This window comes from Psammomys obesus, unplaced genomic scaffold, assembly GCF_907164565.1.
Source record: "Psammomys obesus unplaced genomic scaffold, mPsaObe1.curated_primary_1811, whole genome shotgun sequence".
NCBI lineage: Eukaryota > Metazoa > Chordata > Mammalia > Rodentia > Muridae > Psammomys > Psammomys obesus.
This window is the reverse complement of record NW_026596040.1, coordinates 34,614,036-34,637,895: the sequence shown is the minus strand read 5'-3', so window position 1 is coordinate 34,637,895 and position 23,860 is coordinate 34,614,036. Positions and strand designations below refer to the sequence as shown.

The 23,860-nt window shown below is 44.6% G+C and overlaps 1 protein-coding gene and 1 pseudogene across 5 annotated transcripts in view; both read left to right on the top strand.

Moving 5' to 3' along the window:
* LOC129687912 (60S ribosomal protein L7-like) overlaps window positions 1–8,909 on the top strand; it is a 10,425-nt pseudogene extending 1,516 nt beyond the window's left edge.
* Window positions 1–23,860, top strand: part of Mapk4 (mitogen-activated protein kinase 4) — a 124,735-nt gene that overhangs the window by 21,225 nt on the left and 79,650 nt on the right. For 2 of the 5 annotated variants that reach the window (XM_055622885.1, XM_055622886.1), the window contains exon 2: window positions 6,563–6,629. The exons of the other annotated variants lie outside the window; for them this stretch is intronic. The gene's annotated coding sequence lies outside the window, so the exon portion shown is untranslated. The remainder of the gene's footprint in view (window positions 1–6,562; window positions 6,630–23,860) is intronic. 5 annotated transcript variants of the gene reach the window in all.

Sequence of the window (23,860 nt, the reverse complement as noted above, 5' to 3'; positions counted from 1 at the left end):
ACACACACACACACACACACACACACACACACACACACACACACACAATCGTATAAAACATTTTAATGTGTTGAAAACATTTAAAAATTATTTTTAAATATTTATTTATTCTTATTTTACGTGCATGAGTGTTTGAATGTATGTATGTGTGCCTGATGCCTGCAGAGGCTAGAAGAAAGTATCAGATCTCCTGGGTCTGGCGTTATAGACAGTTATGAGCTGCCATGTGGGTCCTCTTTAAGAGGTGACAGATGCTCTTAGCCCCTGAACCTTGTCCAAAGCTCCTCCTTTAATACATTTTAAACCACTACATAAAGTCTCGCTCTTGGGTCTGCCCAAATGAGCAAGCAGAATAGTTGAGTCTATCCTTAGCTAAGGTCTCATTTCTCATGTGGGGCCCTCAAAGGCTTCTCAAGGAATCCCCCTGTGCCTTTGGAAAATATAATGTAGAGTTAGTCTGACAACAGTTACTGACTGGCGTGCATCCCATCTTCTAGGAGTTTGGGGACATAGGGCGTCCTGTGTTCTTTACTTTTGCAGATCTCACAGGTCAATGACACGCTTTATGTGTACCACCATCCTCTGGAAGGCATTGTCTGTTGACTGCATTTCTACTCTCTGTGGACATAGGAAGAATGGTAAGCTTAAAGAAGAGTTAACTTTAATTGTTGAGCAGTTTTTGGTTTCTAAGAGATCATCCTGAGTGAGGTAAGCCAGAACCAGAAAGAAACGCATGGTATATACTTACTTATAAGTGGATATTAGCCATATACAGGGTAACCATACTAAAATACAGACCTAAAGGACCAAACAACAAGGAGGACTCTAGGGAGGATGCTTAATTCTCATTCAGAAGGACAAATAGAATAGACACTGGAAGTGGTTGAAGAAAGGGAACAGGAAGGATGAGAGCCTACCATAGATGTCCTCTGAAAGACTCCACCAAGCGGGGGATTGAAGTAGATGCTGAGACTCAGAGCTAAACTTTGGGAGTTTTAGGGAAGAATGGGGAGATAGAAAGACCTGGAGATGACAGGAGCTCCACCAGGAGACCAACAAAGCCTTACCTACAAAATGAAGGAGATAGATGTGTTCAGTGGACCTTTATCCTTAGGCCTTTGGGAATTACCTTGGAGACATAAAAAGAAAATGCCCCTAGGAATTCTGATCCATCCAGTCTTGGGAGGTCTGGGTGCCCTGGCTCCTCAGCTTGACACATTGTACTTGTGAGTCATGTGATCATGGGCTAGTGATTATGAAGATGCTCTATGTTTTCATGTGTGGTGGCTCTGGATTATAAGTTTTTGGTTGTTGAAGATGTCCCATGACCTTACTGAGGGACCCGAATCTTTCTTCTGTGGTCATCCACAGTGTCTAAGAAGGTGCTGGTCTACGTTGTGAGTAATGACTTAACTAGTTCTAAAACAGTTCAGCCTGTAACTATATCAAGGGATGAATGTCTGCATTAGGCGATGAGTAAACCAGGCCAGTAGTTCTCAGCATGTGCAGCCTCACCTGGGATTTTGTTTTTAGTAGTGTGCATTTCCCCTTCTCCTACAGTGAGTCTGAAGCTAGAATCTGACCCCTGCAGGAGGTCCTGGTGCAGATCAAGTTTGAGAAGCTTGGATAAGTGTGCTTCTCAGGTTCCTGCCTATCTCAAGCTTTCCTCTGTGTAGTGGTGGATTTGGAATCATAAATGTCTGTCTTACAAACCTCAGATGGCATATTGGGGAGAGAGTGGATTCATGTTCACCACAGTGGCTACAGCTTCTGCCAGAGGACTGATGCTGGGAGCTCAGCTGGGAGAGAATCTGAGAGAAAAAGCAAACGGTGTATCACTTCTCAGCATCTGTGTACCACTTGCTTCCCTACAGCACATCCTTGCTGTCGCTTGCTACAGTCCAGGGAACCTGTCCAAACTCTTGTGCCTCTCTTCTTTATTAAACCATACGACGCACCTGCAGTATAGTGTTCTGGGAATATGACAGAGAGAGTGAATCGTTTCCCATCCAGTTCGTGCACCCCTGGAAGCTACACGATATGAACCTAGTTGAAGAAGCAAGTCTCTGTGGCACGGCTTGTAATGAAAATAAAATAAAATGCTCTCTTTTTATAACCTGGGCAATGCAGAGTTCTTGATCTGGAGGGAGTAAAATCATGAGTGTTAGAACTAGGTACAGGCTGTTGGTTTGCTGTTGCCCTCTTCCTGCAAAGTGTGTCCCCAACTTTTACTAGTCATCTTGTGCCCTTGTGGTGTGTATGGCAAACCCAGCTGACAAAAAGCTTTAGTGGAGGAGTCCTCTATGTTTCCTCTGCTTCCCATACCAGGAGACCTTGATTGTCTAGGCAGTGAGAACCATCGAGTTGTATATTTATCTTTGATGCTCACTGATGTACATTTAGTCTAAGAGCTAACATGGATAACAAAAAGATTAGATGGAAATGACTTATGTGGAGCTTAAATATTGACCTGTATGTAAAATACTAAATAGTGACATAAAGCACAAGCATTGACCACATAAGCTACAAACATCAGTAGCTTCATCCCATCTCCCCTCTCCAAGGAGCTGTTGGTACCCACAGCCTTGTACCACTGAAGAGGATGTCTTTGTCTCTCCTGTAAAAAAATCTTTGTTTTCCATTTCTGGTCTTGTGTTTGAGTGATTAGAGAGAGGGGGTAGGGAATGAGGAGGGAAGAAGAAGAAGCAGAGGAGGAGAAGAGGGGCAGGGGTAGAAGATAATATGTTCTAATTCCTAATTATGCTTTATATCTATCCAGTGTGCTTAGATTCCTGGTACATAGGAACCATTAAAAATAATACAGATGCTTGGAAGCAGCCCCAGACATTCTGATCTGCCAGGGTTATATTTCACAGGTCCAGCTAGACCAGTATTTTTTTTTTTAACATTTTTTTTCACAATTTACTCATTATATATCCCGATTGAAGACCCTTCCCTCAACTCTCCCCAATCTCAATCCCCTCTCCCCTCCTTCCTCCTAGTCCACTGAAAGGGGCAGTTCTCCACTATTGCCTCTGCCCATAGCTTGTTAAGTCTCATCAGGACTGCCTGGATCCTCTTCCTCCATGGCCTGGCAAGGCTGCATCATCAGGGGCAGTCAACTGAGTTCATGATAGAGGCAGCCACTGCTCCCCTCACTCGGAGATCGACATGGAGACTGAGCTGCCAGTCAGCCACATCTGAGCAGGGAGTCTAGGTCCTCTCCATGCCTGGTCCTCCATTGATGCATCAGTCTCTGCAGGACCCCCTGGGCTCAGATCTTTTAGTTTTGTTGGTCACCTTGTGGGGCTCCTGTCCTCTCCATGTCCCTCTATCCCCATCCCTCTCTTCCTCCATAAGACTCCCTGTGCTTTGCTCGATGTTTGGCCCTGAGTCTCAGCATCTGTGTCTATCCCCTGTTGGGTGGAGCCTTTCAGAGGACCCTCTATAGCAGGCTCCCATCCTGTTCCCTCTCTTCCACCACTTCTGGTGTCTATCCTGTTTGCATTCTGAATGAGATTTAAGCATCCTCTGTAGGGTCTTCCTTAGTGTTTAGCGTCTTTGTAGATGGCTGTCCTATATTTTATGGCTAATATCCGCTTATAAGTGAGTATATACCATGCCTGTCTTTCTGTTTCTGGGTTACCTCACTCTGGATGATCTCTTTTAGTTCCATCCATTTGCCTGCAAATTTCATAATTTACTTGTTTTTAATAGCTGAGTAGTGTTCCATTGTGTAGATGTACCACAATTTCTGTATCCATTCCTCTGTTGAGGGACATCTGGGTTGTTTCCAGATTCTGTCTATTACAAATAAAGCTGCTATGAACATAGTTGAGCAAATATCCTTATTGAATGGTGGGGCATCTTTTGGGTATATGCCCAGGAGTAGTGGTATAGCTGGATCTTGAGGTAGTGCTATTCCCAATTTTCTGGGAAAGCGCCAGATTGATTTCCAAAGTGGTTGTACAGGGTTACATTCCCACCAGTGATGGAGGAGGGTTCCCCTTTCTCCACATCCTCTCCAGCATGTGTTGTCACTTGAGTTTTTTATCTTAGCCATTCTGATAGGTGTAAGATGGAATCTCAGAGTTGTTTTGATTTGCATTTCCCTGATAAGTAAGGATGTTGAGCATTTATTTCTTTAAATGCTTTTCTGCCATTCTATATTCCTCTGTTAAGAATTCTCTGCTTAGCTCTGTACCCCATTTTTAACTTGGATTGTTTGGTTTGTTGGTGTCTAGCTTGAGTTTTTTATATACTCTGGATACTAGACAAGTATTTTTTTTAAAGCTCCCAGGTTGATTCTGGTTGCAGTTTGGGCTGCGGAGGACTGGCTTAGAGCTTTCATCAGTTACATTTCCCTGGCCCTTGATACTGTTGCCTGTGTTTCCTACTATACAGATTCCTCCAAAGCTGACCCTCAAAGAAATGTTCTGCCTTCCAGGAGGCACTCTGCTGGGATGAGAAGGGTCCTTTCCTCCCCACACACCTTCTTGTGCCCTTTTTGGTACTCTTTCCTTGCTCTGTGTGATAATAGGGGGAGTTGTGTGTTGACATCTCTGGACTTTGCTACTCAGCAAGTCAAATGCTGCCTTGAAGTTAGTTGCCCATGGTGTGCAGAAATCAGACCCTCCCCTTGCCTGTGTTTTCCCTTAGACACTGTCCTGGGGACCGCTTTGTATCATCGTCCGTGTACAGACAGGTTCTGTCTTTTCAACAAGGGGCTCAGTGACTGAGTGGAAGCATCTCAGAAGTGGCCCAGACCAGGAATGGAAAGCATGTTGACGGTCCCTGCCGTGCAGCGACAGGAAAACCCATACCCATCCAGTCAGACCTTGCAGAGGCCTTTATCGTATTTGTGTTCCAAGAGCTTTTTGAGATTTTAATTTGTGGCTTTAAAACACAGCTTAGAAAACATTTCGGAGCAATCTTTCTGATCAATATTGGTTTGTCAGAGCTGCCAGGTTTGATTTGATCAGGCTAGCTTAAAGACAACCTAGGGGAATTATGAATGATGCAAATTATCTCTAGTTAACAGCCCTGTAAGAAGCCTAAGAGTCAGGGTTACCAGAAAATTTAAACGGAAGTCATGCCCTTCCATCCGAGGAGTGTGGAAGCACCTGAAAATTCTTGGTGTTGAGGGGGTGAGAGCTGCATCTGGGCAGATAGGTATTTGAACTTCAGGGTCCCCCTCTGTGAATACGGGGCAATAATTAGACAGCTGTCCTGAGGAGGGAGTCAGAGGACGCTTGTCAACCATGAGTTACTTGGTAAGCTTGTTAGTGGGCCTCAGGTTTTGGATACTTTCATTTCCTTTCTCCTTCCATGATCTACATAAAGGAGGAAAGGGATTCTTCCTCCCACAGACCCAGGGGAAATACTCAAAATGTTCCCTCTCCAGGCAAGGACCTCCATATATTCCTGAGGACGCATCATCCTGTAGTTATTTCTTAGGATTTCGTGGATTCTGATTTGCAGACCATTGCCATCTGGTGGCAATACCCTCAAATTGCAGGGTGTTTCCGAGGACAAATCTTTTTAAAAAAGATTTTTCTGTAAAAAAAAAAAAAGAAAAAGAAAAAGAAAGAAAAGAAAAGAAATGACAGCTGGTCAAAGGAGAGCATTATATTTTTCAAAGTGTGCTTATATCTTCTGCCCTGTCCACCACCGTGAGAAGCCTAAAGATAGGGTAAATATAAATGAGAAAGAGGCAAAAGAGATCTCTGTGGTGTGAATGTGTCCCTCAGAATTCCCATGTTCGTAGCTGCGTGTGGTGGCCCACACCTTTAGTCCTAGCACTCACAAGGCAGAAGCAGCCAGTTCTCTGAGTTCAAGGCCAGCCTACTCTATGTAGAGAGTTACAAGCCAACCAAAATTTGAAAGAGAGCAAGAAGTGGTAAATGGGTTTTGTGAGGGGGAAGGGAAGGGGGGAAATGATTAAATTATGTTATAACCTCAAGAGAAAGAAATCCTGTGCTAAAATCTGATCACCAGTAGGATGGTATTGAGAGTTAATTCCTTTGTAATGGAAGTCCTGAGGGCTTTGCCTTCAGCAGTGTGATCAAAGGCCTTGTGAAAGAGTTCTGAAGGGGTTTCACACCTTTTCTGCTATGTTGGTGACAGCTTAGAAGACAGATGCCACATTTTCCAATACCTTGATCTCTTCCCAGCCTTCAGAACTCGAAGCCTACATTTCCGTCACTCATGATCCATTTAGTTCCCAGGGCTGGGGTCAGGCCCAGGCCCTTGAGCATGCTCGGCAAGCCCTCCAGCACTGGTGAGGTCTGTGGTACAGCCTGAACAGCAGCTGAGCACACTCTTGTCGTCACTGCACAACTGGATAAGAGGTTAACCTACGGTTCGAGAGGAAAGGTTTTCTGTGGTTCATCAGCCTTTCTAAGAGGCCTTTGTATATATGGTGAACTCATTTGAGTTATTTACTGCTGTGTCCTGCAGTTTCTATGTTAATTTCTAGTATTCCTTTCTAGATGCTTTCTTCTTTAGTTTTGGGCATTTCAGTCCAGGATCAACTGATCCCATTGTTTTGATTCCATGGCAGGACAGCAAGCACATCAAGGTGGAAGCAAACAGCGTCTATGGCCTCGATGCCAAAGAGAAGAGAAAGGGTAAGGGCCGGGATCCTACTGTATTTTTTAAGCTATGTCTCCCATGATTAAGAGACTTACCAGCAGGCCCCACTTCTTATGTAGCACCATACTGCAAATTCAGCCTTTGACACGTGGACCTTTGCAGGGCATTCAAGAGCTGAACTATAATAAGTGCCTTGTCCAAAATTTGGAAGGGAGAGTAAAAGCTGGAGTATGGCAGGCTAGGCCTCTCCCGGCAGGTGAAACTCACGATGAAGGCAGGTAGAGGATTAACAGGTGAAGCAGGAGCGGGGAGCACATAGCCTACACAACTTCCCAAAGCTCCAGCCAGGTGAATTCAGCTCCATGATGCACAGAATTGGGACTCTGTCTAGATAGTGCATGACATCATTCATAGCAGTCTTTTTAAGTGAAATGAAGACTGCTATGCTAGTTATTTACTCCCGTGTATCTTAAAATAACAGTGATTTATTATTTCTCATACTTTTGCGATTTGGGCTATGCATGACTGGGTGGTTCTCCTTGTGCTATCACATCTGGTTATATTTGGCTGCTCTTGGCCGCTGGCTGGTTTGGATAGGGTCTTGCTCTCATCAGAGATGTGCAGGCTCATTTTTTTGTGACCAGTCTATGTCAAGCTTAAGCTTTTTTTACAGCAAGGTGGCTGGCCATCCTGTATAGAGGCTGGCTTCTGTTAAGACACACCTGGCGTCAAAGTACCATAATAAGCATCATTTCTACTGTCTGGATTTATAGGGAGAAGAAATAAGGCCCTCCTCCTGGTGGGATGGGCAGCATGTTCACACAGTGGTGGGAGGGGCTCCCTGACAGCCCTGTTAGGAGTCTGCCTACCATGGTCACAGCCCATGGCTGCTCATCAAGACGTTTACTAGCATGTACCGTCCGTAGTCACAAAGCAGAGTAAATCCATCAAGTGTGCACAAAGCATTAACAACCCCAGGAACAGCAGCCTCAATTCAAGGCTAAAATAGTGAAATGGTCCTGAACACAGCTCTGGCTGTTGACAGTCTACGTCTACACTTGGGCCCCTATTAGAGGCTGTTCTTAGCCTCAGAAATCATGGTTTTAGGGTTAAAGCTTTCTTACTGTATTTAATCCAAACTCAGTTCTAATGGGTATTTTTGGTATACAAAAATTAGAAAAAAACGACCCTAGATGGCTCATTGATAAAGTACTTGCCTTGCAAGCAATCCCCAGAACCCATGGGCACACATTTGCAATTTCAGAGCTGGAGGTGAAAGCCAGAGAGATCACTGGCCAGCCAGAGCAGCCCACTAGGTGAGTTCCATGTCATCAAGAGACCCTGTGTGTGTTAAAAACAAGTAAACAAAGCAACAAACAAACAACAACAACAAAACAACCAAAACACCAAAAGGTGGACACAGGCAGGTGTGTTCAGAGCCTTTGGTCATATTTATACTTCTCCAATTGCTGGGGCTCCTGCATGGTTCTCTTATTCAGTTTCCATCCATCCATTCAACCACAACCTTACTCCCTGAGAAAGCTTTGTTTGCTCCTGTTTGCCTTGAGAACTGTGTAGAAGACTTCAAATTGCAATTAATGGAGCATTCACAGCTGGAGTATCTTGTTCCGTGTGGTTGTCTGCTTACCTGTGGAAATCACCCTGCCAGTGTATTGATAGAGTGGTGGCTTGCTCTTTCGAAAGGCCAGGAGGATGCTTACCTATGAGAAGGTCTGGTGCTATCACAGAGTACAGGCAGATGTACCTGACTGAGATTCAGATAGCCAGGATGGCAAGGAAAGCGGGAAACTTCTATGTACCTGCAGAACCAAAATTGGCATTTGTCATCAGAATCCGAGGTATCAGTGGTATAAGGCCAAAGGTCTAAAAGGTACTGCAGCTTCTCTGTCTTTGTGAGATCTTCCGTGGCACCTTTGCTAAGCTCAGCAAGGCTTTGATTAACATGTGAAGATTGTGGAACTACATATTGTGTGGGGGTACCCCAACCTGAGGTCTGTAAATGAGCGAATGTACAAGAGATGTTATGGCAAAATCAATAAGCAGCGAATTGCCTTGGCAGATAATTCTTTGATTGCTGGATCTCTTGGTAAATTCTGTACCATCTGCATGGAGGATCTAATTCATGAGCTCTGTATAGTTGGAAAACACTTCAAGGAAGCAAATAACTTCCTGCGGCCATTCAGACTTTCTCTTCCACGAGGTGGAATGAAGAAAAAGGCACTCACTTTGTGGAAGGTGGAGATGCTGGCAACAGGGGAGAACAGATAAACAGGCTTATTAGACGGATGAACTAAGGTGTGGGCCATGGCATTTTTGTAATCTGGTCAGTCACAGCTTGGCAAAACAAACAAACCTTCCAGATGTGTTATTATTCTTTTCCCACCACACTCAATTTTCACTGTGGAATTCAATATTCCATAAGATAGCATTCAATATGATTACTCTCCTTCGGACAGCTGAAGCTCAGGGATGCTAAGAACTTGATCAAGGAGCAGAAAGGCCAGACCTTGGTCCTCTTTCACTGTGCTGTCCTCTTCCAAGGTATGAAGCCTTGCTGGTTTTAGCCTGTTGAGGGAGTCCACTGAGATATGTCCTTACCCAATCCCGGTAGTGATGTCTCCATTGGACGAAGATTTAAGCCCTTGAAGGATGCCTTATTTACTTTTCTATTACTGTGATGAGACATAATGACCAAGGCAACTTATAGAAGAAACAGTTTATTGGGACTTACAGTTTCAGAAGGTGAGTTCATGCCCATTCATGGCAGGGAACATGGCGGCAGGCAGGCATGATGATGGAGCAGTAGCTGAGAACTTACATGTTATTCATAAGCACAGAACAGAGGGGAAAAAAAGCTACCAGGAATGGTGTGAGCTTCTAAAACCTCAGAGCCCACCCCCAGTTACACACATACTCCAACCAGGCCAGACCTCTCCTTCTTTCCAAACAGTTCCACCAACTGGAGACCAAATATTTAAACATATGAGCCTATGAAGACCATTCTCTTTCAAACCACTACAGTCATGTAGGAGAGGAATCAGCAGGAGCACTTCAGTATCAGTCCTCCGGATCAGAACTGGACACGAATGGATGGTTTCGGGCCCCATTGGTATCCTCGTGGACCTGTGAGTCCAGTACAGAACATCTCAGATGAGTTAATGGGGAAACTTTCTCAACAGCAACTAATGGGCCTTCCTGCTGGGATGAAATTAGAACTGAGAGGTAAACACAGATATATCAGTGGAGAGGAACAACAATGTTATACCATATGGGAAAAGCTGAACATGGATTAATGATTCATTTGCCAACAGAGCTGGTCAAAGCTCTATTGAGAACTATGCAGAGACTGGGGGACAGCATGTTCTGCTTGCCAGGGACTTATTCATGGCCCTGTGGATTTGAGCTATAGGGCTCTCTAGAATGCAGCACTAAGCACATTATTGGAAGTCAGGACAGGTGTGGTAAGATGGCTGGGAACGAAGCCTGTGACAGTGCAGAGCTGGGTTACTTTGGAGCATGCCATGTTGTTAGTTCATTTGTCCTGCCTAGCCAGGAGGCAGCTGCATGGATTGAGCCTTGTGTTTGTTGAGTGTATTTCTGGTCTACAAAGCTTTGTGTGCACAGTTGTCTGCTGGGGGCATTTGTTTGATATGTCCAAAGCTGAAGCACAGGTAAACATCAGCACCACTCTTTCACTATTTTTTTTTTCCTCTTTCAGAGGAAGAAAGAGGCTCAGCAAGATGAAGTGAGCCATCCTGGTCACATATTGGTGACGGAGGCATGTGGCTCAAGGCTAGTGCTTTTGATCGCTCATCCTCCCCAAGCTCACTTCTGAACCTCAAGGGGCTTTTCTCCCATGTAAAAAGATTGCAGGTCCATCAGTGCTTATAATAAACAACTCTTAATGCTGGGAAGATCCTCTTCTGTGAAGGGGGACAAGTGTGAACCCCGACTGCTATGACCGTTACAAATACAGCCACCTTGTATGTAGTAGGCACAATTTTAATGACCAGAAAGGCCAAGGAGGCCTGAGAGGTTAATTAAGCAGTTCATTTTCAAGTGGAGCGAAGTGTTAGAAGTCAGTTAGAGAGTGGAGAGTGGAGAATCCAGAAATATCTCCTTACCTACACAGGGAAAAGACAGAAACAGCGTGTTTTGAAGGTTTGCCGCCTGTCATGAATAGGAAATGAGCTCAGAGGGAGTCTAGAGGTTCATGAGTTACGGGAGATAAAACATAAAGCCCAGAGCAGGTTCAAAGATATACCAGCTGACTGTTGGGGACTTGTGTTTGCTTTCTCCTTGGCAAGGACTACTTGAGGGGCATGACAGTTCAGACAAACAGAAATTGAAGACGTGGAGAGCCAGACAAGAAATATCAGTATGGGCATGAGAACAACAATACCCACTCTCTTTGAGGCTGGATAAGGGCATTCCCACTCACCGTGTTCTTTGATAGATCTCAGTAAAAGAATCCAAGATATTGGCCCTTAGAACAACAGGTATAGCTAACTCCTGTCATTAGCAAACTGATCAAAAGCACCCTTGGAGTCTTTTTCTGGCAAGCTGTGTGACTGAAGGCATACACTGATTTATGTTTCTTCCATCATTACAGCCTTTTGCTTCTGTGCAGTGGTGAGGGGATATATTAATAGGATAAAGTGAGAATATCGATGGGCAGAAGGAAGAAGGCCACTGTGTCTCTTACTTTGTTCGTAAGTATCAAGGGCATGGACCTAGAATCATTGTATAAAGGAGGGAGATGTAGAAGGACGGTGCCCAGCTGTTCAGCTCTCTTTCCTGCTATGTTCTAAATAGAAGGTGCTTCAGACACATTATGATGGTTGCAGAGCAAAACTTGACAAGATTTGTATACTGTGTGTAAACCTTTGACCTCTCTATTCAGAACCCCCACTATGTACCTGACTGTCGTGGGCCTTTAATAACTACTGCCATTCATCCAATATGCTTCGTAGCCGTATTTCACAGAGGATGAAATGGAGACATGGGGATGTTATGGGACTTGCTCAAGGTCAAACTAGCGGTGACACATGGGATTAGAACTCAGGTGACCTCTTCCCACAGTCTGTGTATGTACTTAGCCACCAGCTTTGTGTCCCTCCCTGATGAGGTGTTTTTCCCCTCTCATTTTACACCATCAACATTTTGGAATTTTCTGCTCCAGAATCTTTCACGGCATGATACTTCAAGTATTTCAGACAAGCCATTGTGTCTTCCCTTCATCATTATGCAGGCTGGTGACCCTTAATTCCCCTAGCTATCTCTCTTCTGGCACGGATTCCATCCCTGCTGGCTCCATGCCAGCTTTTCCGAAGCCCTGGTGGAAAACACAGATTCACGTTCAGCTCCTTCTGGTGAAAACAGAGCTTCCATGGATATTACCCATATACACTTGGCCAGATTCTGCTCAGTCTGTCTGAACAGGGTGATCTCCATTTGTGGTGTGAAACTAATTCGAACCTCCCTGGGTCATCCATCATGAGAGAAGTATACATTTTGACCACAATGAGGTGTCATTCAGAGCCACTAGAGTATCTGTAACCAGAAAGACTGGTCTATACCAAAGCTAGCAAGGGTTTAGAAGCTGAAAACATCCTGCAGTTCAGTCAGGAGTATAAAGTAATGCAGGCATCTTAGGGATCTCTTAGCAATTTGTATAGTTAATCGGGTCTAGCTTCAGCTCGGCTACTTTGAATAAGAGGAGTGAAGACGCATTCCATTGAGACTGACTGAAAAATGTTTCTTGCAGCTTAGTCCCCAGTTAAAGTCAACTCAAGGACATGCAGGTAGGGAATGACTAAACAAACAGAGGTATGATGTGGAAAGTAGAATAATCGTCATTGGTAAGAAATATGCATGCATGTAATAAAGTCTCAAAAACAGTGTTAAAACAATCCAGGAGAAACAACACCTTCTAAACGTTCTACAAGAATAGAAAACAGGACTGCTTGGTGACAGAGAGGCTTTGATGAGGGTGAGTGAGGCAGACTGAAGGAGGGCATCAGGAGGCGTGCTAGGGAATGGAAATACTTTGTTTACTTTTTGTGCTTTATTATGGCTTTTGGTTCTTGGAGATAGGATATTACTATGTGGCCCAAGCTGGCCCTAAACTTGTGGCAGTCCTCCTGCCTCTGCCTTCTGAGTGAAATTACTGGTGTGCGTCCCCACAGCCAGCAAGCATTATTTTATTGCTTAGTAATCGTGGTGATAGCCCTACGGGTGGGTGGAACATTCAGAACTTATTAAATCACTTAACGATGGTATAAATTCCACCTAGATGTTAAGAAGTGCTGTGAATGGCAGCACCCAAAGCTGAAGGTGCTATGCTTTACTCTAAATACTACCACAGGTTGCTCTTCTCACAGCACGCCCGTCTCCGTCGTAAAGTGGCCTGCAGCTGTTCTCAACAGCTTCATCTCGCTCTTGCCGTCTGTTGGCGTCCTAGCTAACGGCAGCTGCGTGTCTTTTCTTAGCTGTGAATTGCTTCAAAGAAGTGCTCCTTGGGGAAACACCTCCTTTTTATTCAAGAGGCCTATGTGCAGCTCTGGAAGGAGTGAATGGAACTTGGATAAACAAAATTGGTGTTTGTCAATCAAATAGGACTGAATGGCAGAACCTTCCTGGAGCTTAGTAACTTGTTCACCAGCTTACCTCTTACAACACCTCCGTGAGCTCAGGTGTTTCTATCACCCCCACGAGTGAACTTTGAAGCCCAGTGAGGTTAATGACTTGTTCAGCATTGAATTACCAATGGAGCTGGATTCAAATCCAGACAGGCCCAAGGGTGGAATATATGTCTTAACTTGATGGTATACTATGCCTGGCTCATGCTTGTCTTCTGTCTGGTGCTTTGGTTTTAATTGCCCTGGGATCTGGCCTGTTTCCAGTTAACCCTCTCATAATAGTTCAGCCCTAGCTCATCTTCCAAGAAGCATCACAGCCAGGGCACTTATTTCTTCCTGGGGCTCCAGTTCATGAAGGTGTATAGGTGAGCTCTCCCAAGCTCTGTTGCCCCCATTCAGGGTTCAGCCCTCACCATTCTTTCCATACACCCAAGAACAATGAACTCAAATGGACAGCCTGCTAGCCACCAGGCATACATTGCTCTTCTAAAGGTCTACATCACTATTATGAACCTAGCTTGGGGAGACAGTGCTCAGTAGCAGTTTTTGCCTGAAAGATCAACTAGAAAGTAATAGGAGACTCATTGCAAACCTGTTTAGATCCTTTGTCTAAACTAGGGGCTCTCAACATTCCTAATGCTGTGTCCCTCTTTTGGCTTGTCAAGACAGGGTTTCTCTATGCAGCCTTGGCTGTCCTGGACTTGCTGTGCGGAGATTAAAGGCGCCACCACGCCCAGTTGCTGTAACTCTTTAATACAGTTCCTTGTGCTGTGGATAAATTCTCTCACATCCTTTCCCTTTCTTAGGCTGACGTTGAACTCTACTGTGTTCAGCTTTCACCACGTTGGTCACTGATGTCCTCGCCCTGTTTTATGATCCAGTCTGGTGTTCAGCATTTCTCTCATTTGCCCCAGGATCCTTTCAATCTCGACAGTTTCTTAACATCTCTCGTGTTCTCAGGAAACTGACAGGTCTTAATTCTTAGCCAGATCCCCCACCCCTGAAGTCTTGCAGTTAGACTGTGATAGGTGAGTTTGTAAGACCTCGACCCAGGGGTCCTGTCCTATTTCAAGGGACACATCCACATGACTGGTAATGCTGACTCTGAGCCCTTGGTTGGTCATACACCGCCCCCCACTCTCCATTGACTATTCTTACCCTTCTCTGTTCTGTAAGTGCATGTCCCTCAGGCCAGGACACCGCAAACTTCCCAGAGCAGAGACTATTATTTAGGCGAATATATTTTGAACAGAATGAATAATCACCCTGTCTACCACAAAGGCCACTCAGCCTCACGCGGTACTTAACTTTTGCTTTGTTCTCTAAGAGTATTAGCTAATTCATCCTGAGGAGAAATTATACAGAATCTTGCTAATTCTTGCTTTACTGAACTGTAAGGAGAACAGTTTTCAAAAGAGCCCGTCAGTCTTTACTTGCCTTCTAAACTGAGATTTATAGAACTAAATTCGGCAGTATACGCTTACCCTGCTGAGTCCATGTCTTTGGTTGTATTTCTAGTTTATCTACAGAGACCCAGCTCAAATGGCTTCACCCAGACGTATTTCACCTTGTGTTTTCTGCCTGCCTGTGGAGCACTATCCTAAGTCATTTAAAGAGATGTTTGTGATGTTTGTAGCCTTGGATTTTAATCCGTTTATTGTATTAAAGCCTCTAAATGAGCACTTTCCTCTAAGGGGTGCAAAGCCGATTATGATATATAATTAGGTAATATCTGTATTTTCAAATCATAGAGTCTCCTTAGGGGTTGCTTTCCAGTACAGCGGAGTTGGTTTAGGTAAGACTGTCTTGAATTATGAAGAAGAACACACTGTATTTGGGACAGTTTGTGCCTTCTCCCTCTTTCCCCCAGCTATGGTGTGAGAATAGTTGCGTCCCATGGAAGTTCGCATGCTGCGTTTACAGCAGCCATTTTTGGTCCTCTGTGTAATAGACTCTTGATTTACTCAGGTGCCTTTCCCCCTCCCCAGCCAGGCATCTTAGGGAAGACTGGTCCCTATCCCAACACAGACTCAGAGATGGATCCAGTTAGTCATGAACACCAGCCAGTGATGACTGGAAGAAGGCATGCATGACCCCAAAGAGGTCTTGAAAAGGGCTTGCTTGAGGCTTGTGGGAAAGGTTTCCCTCATCCTAAGAAACAGAGACGAAGTGGTTCCTCTGACTGGGACACCATCATGACTGCTTGTGTGATTCCAAGTGTGAGTGAGCATGCTATAAATACTAACGTACCAGTTAGATTTCATCTACGTCCTATTTGAACCTACCTCCTGCTTCTCCTCTGAGCCAGAGCTGTGGAGCGTTGCAGAACACCTGGCAGGCTGGCTGGGACAAACAGGTCTGCCCTTGTTCTGTTCTCCAAGGGTCTGACGGGACAGAAGGTTATTGATGTCCTCAGAGCTCAGCCTTCTCCTCTTCAGCCCTCTGTTCCTCGGAGTGAAAGCTGCACCAGGGACCCTGAGCTAGGCAGCTTCGGCCCACCTTCTTACCTTTATTCTTCTTTCTTCCTACTTCTTAGATACCTCACACACATGCATTCTCGTGGTTCCAGCAGGAACCACGCCTCTTCCCAGACTGTCCCCCTGTCTCTCACTTCCACGCCAGATCCATCTGGTCAGTCTTTCTGTCTCTCTGCCTCAGTCTGCACTTGCAGCATGATTACAATAGAATCTCTTTGTGGCCTGTGATGGAAAAACAAGTTTGTCTATGCAACGTGCAGAACACTCTCTGGCATCTTGCAGAACTGGCAAGGACTGGTAAATTGTCATTCCTTTTATCTTCCTGTAGCAGCCTTCTATTATTATTATTCTATTATTATTATCTGAGACTGATGTCACAAGACCTTGTATTAATGTTCCTCTCTACTCTGTAGGGTCCTCCCACCCAGAGCTTTTTATGCTTTTTTTATTTTTTTTTTTAGTTCGGTGTGGATGGATTTCTAATGAGATTAATGTGTCCCCTGAGCCCTCAGCTTCGTGCATTCGTCATATTTCTCACTGGTGCGACAAAATGGCTGAGGGAAGGGACGTAAAGGAGGGAAGATGTATCTCAGCTCACAGTTCCATGGGATTCATCCATCATGACCAGGAAAGAACTGTGGAATAGGTTAGTTCGTTGCAGCAGCAGCACAGCAGGCCAAAGCGTTGCCCCCTCACATTTTGAAAGGTTGAGAAGCAGAGGGGAAATGCTGGAGGCCCTGGCCTCTTCCCGTTTCTTCCATCCAACCCCAGCTTCTGGAAAGGCTCCTCCTACATTCAGATTGGGTCTCCCCCTCCAGTTAATCCTCTCAGATAGACCCCGAAGTATGCCACAGTTTCTTAGGTGATTCTTAATCTAGTCACACTGACAAAAGATTAATCGTTGCACTTTTTAAAAGGTCCAATTAGAAGGAATTTGAGGCAGGTAGGCCCAGCAATAAGGAGTAGACTGCCAATAGTGAAGAAAAGTCATAAAAGCCGTAAAAGTCAGGTCGAAGAAGGTATAAATTCTGGGATCATCCCGTTAGAGACGAAATTTTCCCATATCTTAATAACTCAAGTAATGTCATTGTCTTAACACCCTGGGTGGTCCTTGATGTTTATAATGGTGGTCCTGAGCTGGGAAAGTGGTGAGATGGTTGCTAGCATGCTTTGTTTAATGAGGCAAGAAAGCATGTGGCCCTAGAATTCCCAACAAAGTGGTGGATGTTAACATCTTGATGCTGGAAGTAATTAATCACAGTCCTGTTGTTGTTAAAGCAATTTATTTAACATACCCACAGTTCCCAGATCCAACTGGATAAATGAGGCATTGCTACAGTGGTTGCGGCAATTAATTTTAAAACACCCACAAAGCTATGGGCACAAACCTTACTCTATTAGATTAACTGCTCCTGAGCCTCCTCTTGCTAAGTCCCAGGGAGTCTCCCGACAGGTGAGGACACACAGAGCCTGAAGCAGAGTCTGACAGTGGTTGCAAAAGCAACCCTACAAGATGCTCTATTTCTAACTTCTTTTTCTCTTGACCCAGAGGCCCTATCCATGATTGTTTTGTTAAGTCTGGAGTAGACATATTTTTGTACTAGGGGGAAAAGCCTGTGGAATATTTTGCTTTGGGCCAGACAGATCGTCGCAGGCCGCTATTTGTGCTGGATTACTTTTGCTGATCGGGCACAGCTGACCTTGAGGATAGTGACCTGGGCAGAAGCTGCGCCCTGCCAGTTCCTTAGCCACGTGCTAGAGCCATTCAGGCTCCATGCAATGGTGTCAACTAGCCTTCAACTGAAACCATGAGCATAAGCCTAACCTATAAGTTGTTCTTCTCAAGGACGGCAACAGCGATGCAAAGCTGACACACTGTGTAGTCATATATCCATTTTTTCCAGAAACACAAAATGACATTTTTAAAAGGCAAATGGTCTTACAAACAGTTAAGGTACTAAACTGAGACTCTGGTTTTCTAACTCTCTCTCCTAGGTCTCACCTTCTCTATATCCTACCTTGGGTCTGGGCCTTTGGATTGCCCTTTCCTTTCTGTTTTTTTGAGACGGGGGTCTTGTGTAGTCCAGGCTGGCCTTGAACCTGTTATGTAGCCGAGAATGCCCTTAAACTCCTGATGTTCCTGCCTCTGCCTTCCATATACTGAGATTCCAGGCCAGCATAGCACACCCTGCTTGGATTGGTTTTTCCTTCATCCCTTGAACCCATTTGCTGTTTGGTTGCCGCTGTTGGTTGTATGGCCTATTTTGATGCCATCCAGTATCTTGTTGCAGGGTGAGAATGAAGGATCCTGACTGTGGAAGAGTGGGGCAGCAGATGGTAATGCCGGAAGGATGGATCGAGCTGGCAGTTCCGACACGCACAGTTAGATGTGACATCATGTTGGAACTGCCACGCCCTTGAAATGCCGAGTCGCATACCTTTATGTCTCTCTACCAGTCATGTCTAAGACTTGTTATCTTCCCATTCTCAGTCATGGTTTTGCCTTTTTCTGAAAGGGGAAAAAATGCTTTCTGGAACTGTCTTGAGGAAATTGTGTTATTTCCTTTCTGGCCTGGGGAGTCACTGGCTAAACCATGGTTGTTCTCTTCAGTGGGGATGCAGACAACTTAGCAATCTCAGGCTGCAACAGCCTAACCCTGTTGGGCTTATTATTGTTAATAACAGTGTACGCAATAAAACTCCACACAATGTGTTCTTATAATTCCTCAAGACGCTGCCAGCATGCTATTCCATATTCCTTATTCAAAGTCCCATTTAATTACTTTCTGGTGCAGTATCATGGATTTTTTTTCTTTCAATAAAATAATACTTTTTCCTAATCAAAAAGGAGAATTACATCAGTGATTATATTTTCCCCTTTGCCATGCTTGCTGTGGAACAAGATTTATTTGGTATTTGAAAATAATAACCATTGCCACTCAGGATCATGGTAGATTACCTTCGCTCACCCCCCCCCTCCCCTTCACCTCATGGGTTCATTGGTTTAAATTGCACAACATTATATTGAGATTATCAGAAGTCCTTCTTGGACATTGGCGCCGAGTCTAAGTTGACTTGGCCCTGAGTCCGTGAGTAGCACAGGGTGAGCATTTGGAGCTCTGCGTCCCTCATTCTGGCTGGAAGTTCTTGTATGTCCTCTGGGAGTGTGAGCTGTCGCTGTTTGGAGTGCCTTGAAAACACAGACCCACATCCTTGCCACAAAGGCCATTTGAGGTAATCTTTCTCTAAACTCACCCAACACACGTGCCTCAGAGACAGCAGAGAGAGGGGGGCTTCTGGCTCGTTAATTTAGAAAGATGAATAACCATAGCAAATGCCTTTTCCTGAGCTTTTTAACTTCGGCACCACACTAGCCTTTGGTGTGTTTTGTCATGTTTAGTCCTGTGCCCTCTAAGATGTCTTATGGTATGGGGGAACCTGAGGCTCAGACAGGTAGCATTCATATAGATAAGCTCCCACAATGAGTAAGAGGTAGAAACAAGGTTCCAGTAGGTGACGATGGCTGAGAACTGCCCTCTGCACTATGCTGCTCTGCTTCCTGCCAGTACTGTTGCTGCTAAGGACAGTGATGTAAGTACAGTTTGAAGCACCTACTGTGTGCTCATACAGTTTAGCATCCTGTAGTTGCTGAGGGCAACTACAAGTTTGAAGGGAGCCCTATTAGAAAGGCAAATATTTATTAACATGTACACTTCTTACTCATGTGCGAGACGTGTATGTGTACATGAGTAGTTCTCAAAGAGGTACCTGTGGAGTCCAGCATGCACAGGATCTTCAGCAAAACCCAGGAGACTTTCAGGACAGTGACAACCCAAAGGGAAGGACTTGGAGCCTCTGGGTAAAGGCAGGTAACTGACAGGTGAATTTTAGCTACAAAAACTTGTTCATGTGGATTCCCAGGGTGTCATCCTCAAGACAAGAGGGGTCCAAAGTTGTCTTTGGTGGTTAACCTTTGACCTCCTTTGACAGGTGTGTGTGTGTGTGTGTGTGTGTGTGTGTGTGTATTTTGTAAATCTGTGTCCTACTTCTAGGTGAGTGCAGGAAGGCAGAGAGCTCTCTTACATCTGGTTCTTTTTTATTTGCAGCTTCATTATTCTTCCTGTTTGGGGCTGGTATATTTTTGTCTCCCACATAGGTTCTGTATCCAACTATATTTTACAAATGGAGAAACTGAGGCATACTAACAGAAGAGCCTTGCAGTCTCTCACTGTGTCCCCTGTTGGCAGAAACCAGTAGGGAGCCAGCTGTCTGATGGGCTGTGGTTTGCTGTGGCAGATTTCTAGTGTAGCATCCACAAACAGAGAATAGAAGGGATGGTTCAGAGCTGAGAGTCAAATGTATCCATCTTTGTAGTACCGTTTTTTTATCGGTGATGAAGTTAGGCACACGGTGTGTGGGTGCTGCATGGGACTCTGTGCCCTTCTCCTGGCTTGTGTCGCAAACACTGTCAACTTCAGCCACACACTCTCCTCCTGTTTGGTGGAGAGCATTTTGAGGAATGGGAAAGAGATGATTTGGTGCTGTGGATAGCTCGTGTGGTTTGTACTCATTATGGGCTTGGATCCTATAGTGATCCGATTTAGGTGCCATATATGTTACTGAATATTCCATGACCACAGCTGATACAGCCAGCCCCAGCTCGGGTAGCAGCGTATGATGAAGGATGGCCTGGCTATGAACCAACTGCTGTTTTTATACAGGTGAGATAACCCCAACAAGCAAAGAACAGTTGCATGCACGGGGAACTGCCTTAAGCTGAAGAAGTTCAGGTAGAGTGTTAGTCAGGCACAGAGAAGTGTTCTCATCACTTCAGAGGGGGCTGCTTTTCAGTTGTCTCCAATGAGTTGACCCTGAGACACAGATTCTCCCCTGGGAGCATCCCAGAGTGTATCTTTTCTGAAGAAGGGAGCAGCCTGGATCTTTTACTAGCAGGATGCCACTTAAATCCTTATCCAGGTCTGGGCCAAAGTGACCTTGCAGAAATCACCTCAGAGAGCTGCCGTCCTCTCTCTGTCTGCTGCAACATTGTCTCCTGGATTCAAGGAAGCTCCAGGGAGTCATTTAATGACACAGCACTGATCTTGAAAGTCTGCAGAGAAAGATAAAGTGGCCCAGAGGAAATGGTCGTATTGCCTTAGAGGCACCTGCCCACGTCATCAAGACACAGGCACATCAGGTCAAACAGCTGGGAAGACCCTGAGGCTAGGTCCCCTCAAGATGGTCACACTGTTGGTAGCCCTTGCCCGGGCAAGAATACTGGTTCCTATCACCGTCAGGCACTCTCCTCTCTTCCTAGATTAAGGAATCAGTTACATTGAACCCTGAAAGTACAGCTTGGTGGCACTTCGCAACAGTGAATACTATGTAAGACTGCAGGGCCTGTCCCAGCATAGACTTCATGTCCCTTCTCAGGTTCTCTCTTTCTTCCCATCTGACCATGGATTTTTGTCTGCCTTTGAACTTGATGTAAATGGACTCTTAGAAAAAAATACTTAAAGTTGACAGGACATTAAAGCTAAGGAAGTGGAGTTGTTATTATGGGTGCTGAGCATTCTGCTATGGACAGAGGTTGGAGGCATGGTAGATGATAAGTGACATGTATCCCAAAAGGTTATTGTCTTGCCTTCATTTCAGAGCAATCATTAATTACATTGTTCAGTACAATTTAGAGTCACCTGATAAGAAGGAGCAGAAGGGTTAAAAACTAACTGTGTTCCAAATTTAAATACATTGTGACCAAAATAAATTTGAAGTTAGAAAATTAAACATTTTAAATGAATGTTTTCAAATGTTTTTTCTAATATGTTCCAACTATGTTAAAATTAAAAGTCAAAATACAAACTATAAATAAAATATCAAATTTCAAATTAAAATTATTTAAACTAGGCTAAAATTACTTAACTTGAATATGTCATTGATTCTTTTAAAAAACTTTTAAATTTTGTTTGAGATTTTTCATACACAATTACTCTCTTTATAGCATTTCTTCCCTTCTGTCTTCCCCCATCCACCTCCTCTGTCTTTTAAACATTTTATAAAAATATTGTATTGCGAAGTTTAAAGTCTGTCTGGTTGCCATTGTTAAGCGTGAGTTTCAGGGTCCCTCATCACCTCAGACTGATGACGATAGACATGTAGAAAGCTCACAGTCCTTTGGGTGTGATGACAACAACTGAGCAGTTGCTACTTCTGCTACAATTCTCTGAATCCAACATGACGTCAGTGGTGTTGGTAAAACCAAGATGTCCTTTACAGAGTCCACAGAGTCCAACCCTTGTGAGCCTGAAGCCAGGAGGACTTCTGATGCGTAAGTGGCAGCTCTCATGTGCCAATCACATGTCAAAAGAGTAAGAGTGAGGTGAAGGTGACAGTCTATGACCTAACAGTGTTCTTGTTACGTCTGTGCTCTGGCTTCTAAGCCACCCTCATCCATCTCGTTTCTGTTTCTCTGGCTGTTCGCCTTCACAGAATCTGAAATCCTTAGCCCTGAATTGAGCTTCTCCATGTCATCCTTGGAGAGGTTATCTCTGCTCCTTCTCAAGCACATCCCACGATGGGAAGCTTTGTCGGCCACTCCTTTGGAGGGAAGCTCCAACTTTTTTGAAAACTTTCTTCTTTGGCACCTAGGCTTCCTTCTTAGATGCAAAAGTCATACCTGTATGCATATACTGAACAGCCTTCTTCTCCCCTCTGTTGCACGCCTCCATGAACTGGATCTGTCTTCCTTTGGCTACCCAGCAAACGGTGGCGACCATCCTACCTCTGCCTCCATGTGTGCTTACTGTGTTGAATTTTCTTCTCAGTTTTGGTGTCTCCTGGTGATCTTCACCTGCCTGGGCATCAATCTGTGGGTAAAGCTTATTTAGGGAGCTGTTACATAACTGCTTACGGGCACATTATCTTAATATACTGTAGCCATAATCTTTTTCTAGTAATCATTGGTGCCGTATTGATAAAAACTGGTAGTGTGCATTTTCATTGTGTTTCTGTTAAGATTTTCTTAACCTTGAAGACGTTTGTGTTTTTAAAGTATGGATATGTTGTGTTGAAGTAATGGATGGACCCATGTCTGTCCTTGGAAGATTGGACTGGATGAGTAAGCAGTGGCTCCCTTGGTAAGAACAGAGCCTCTGGACAGACTGGCACAGGTGTTTAATGGAACACACGGAGACCAGTAAGACTATCCTAAACCCAAAGAGACTATGCAAAGACTGTCCTGAAGAATACTGTCTGCTAGCCAGAATGGTACATATTTAACCCCTCCAAAATTTGGGCACTGGCCTGGGTACTCATGCTATAGCATATTTCTCTATGACCCAGGCTTATTAAGGTCATCACATATCACTTATGCAAGAAGGTAAATGGAAACTGAGAAATGGCAAATGTATCATTTTAATTAGGCCATCTCCCTTGTAAAAAGAAAGAACATTTTGAATGATCTCTTGCGAAGGTTCAAATTTCTATAAACCTGAATTAGCATGGCCCAGCCACAGACTCCTAGTTTAAGGTACACAAGGCCTGATATTGTATATTAGCTAGTCTGCAATTATGAGAACCTTTATGAGAAAAATAATGAAGTGAGCAGCCATGATTTGTTTTGCTGTGAGTCATGAGGATGTTTACCCGGCACTCAGAATTCAGTTTAAAAATCCTTGAGTCCTTGACTCATCCAGCAAGATGAGCAGATGCCAGCCATCACTGCTGCTGACTGCCCTTTTCTTCCTGTATCTCAGTCACCCTTCCTGTCCCAATGTGGCACGCACACACCCTCTTTGGAAACCACCTCGTGCCACATCTCTGTTGTGGGTTGTTTCTAACTGTACCATCCCTTCGTTAAAGCTAAGCCTAACTGCTCACTGTTTCTCCGTGTCCTCCATGCAGTCCCTTCTCTCTGCAGTCCCAGGAGGGAAGAGGCATGACCTCAGGCTGGCATGTTGGAATGAGCAGAGACGCTGGCTGTGTTGTAGGCCAGACATGAAACAGAAGTAGGACGTTAGCCTCCCATGGAAATGCGGGCTGTGCAGCTTGGTTATTTGTGTTGGCAACAGTAGACATGCATTTCACTGTGCCGGGGCCAATCACTTGCTTAATATTTATTTGTTCCAA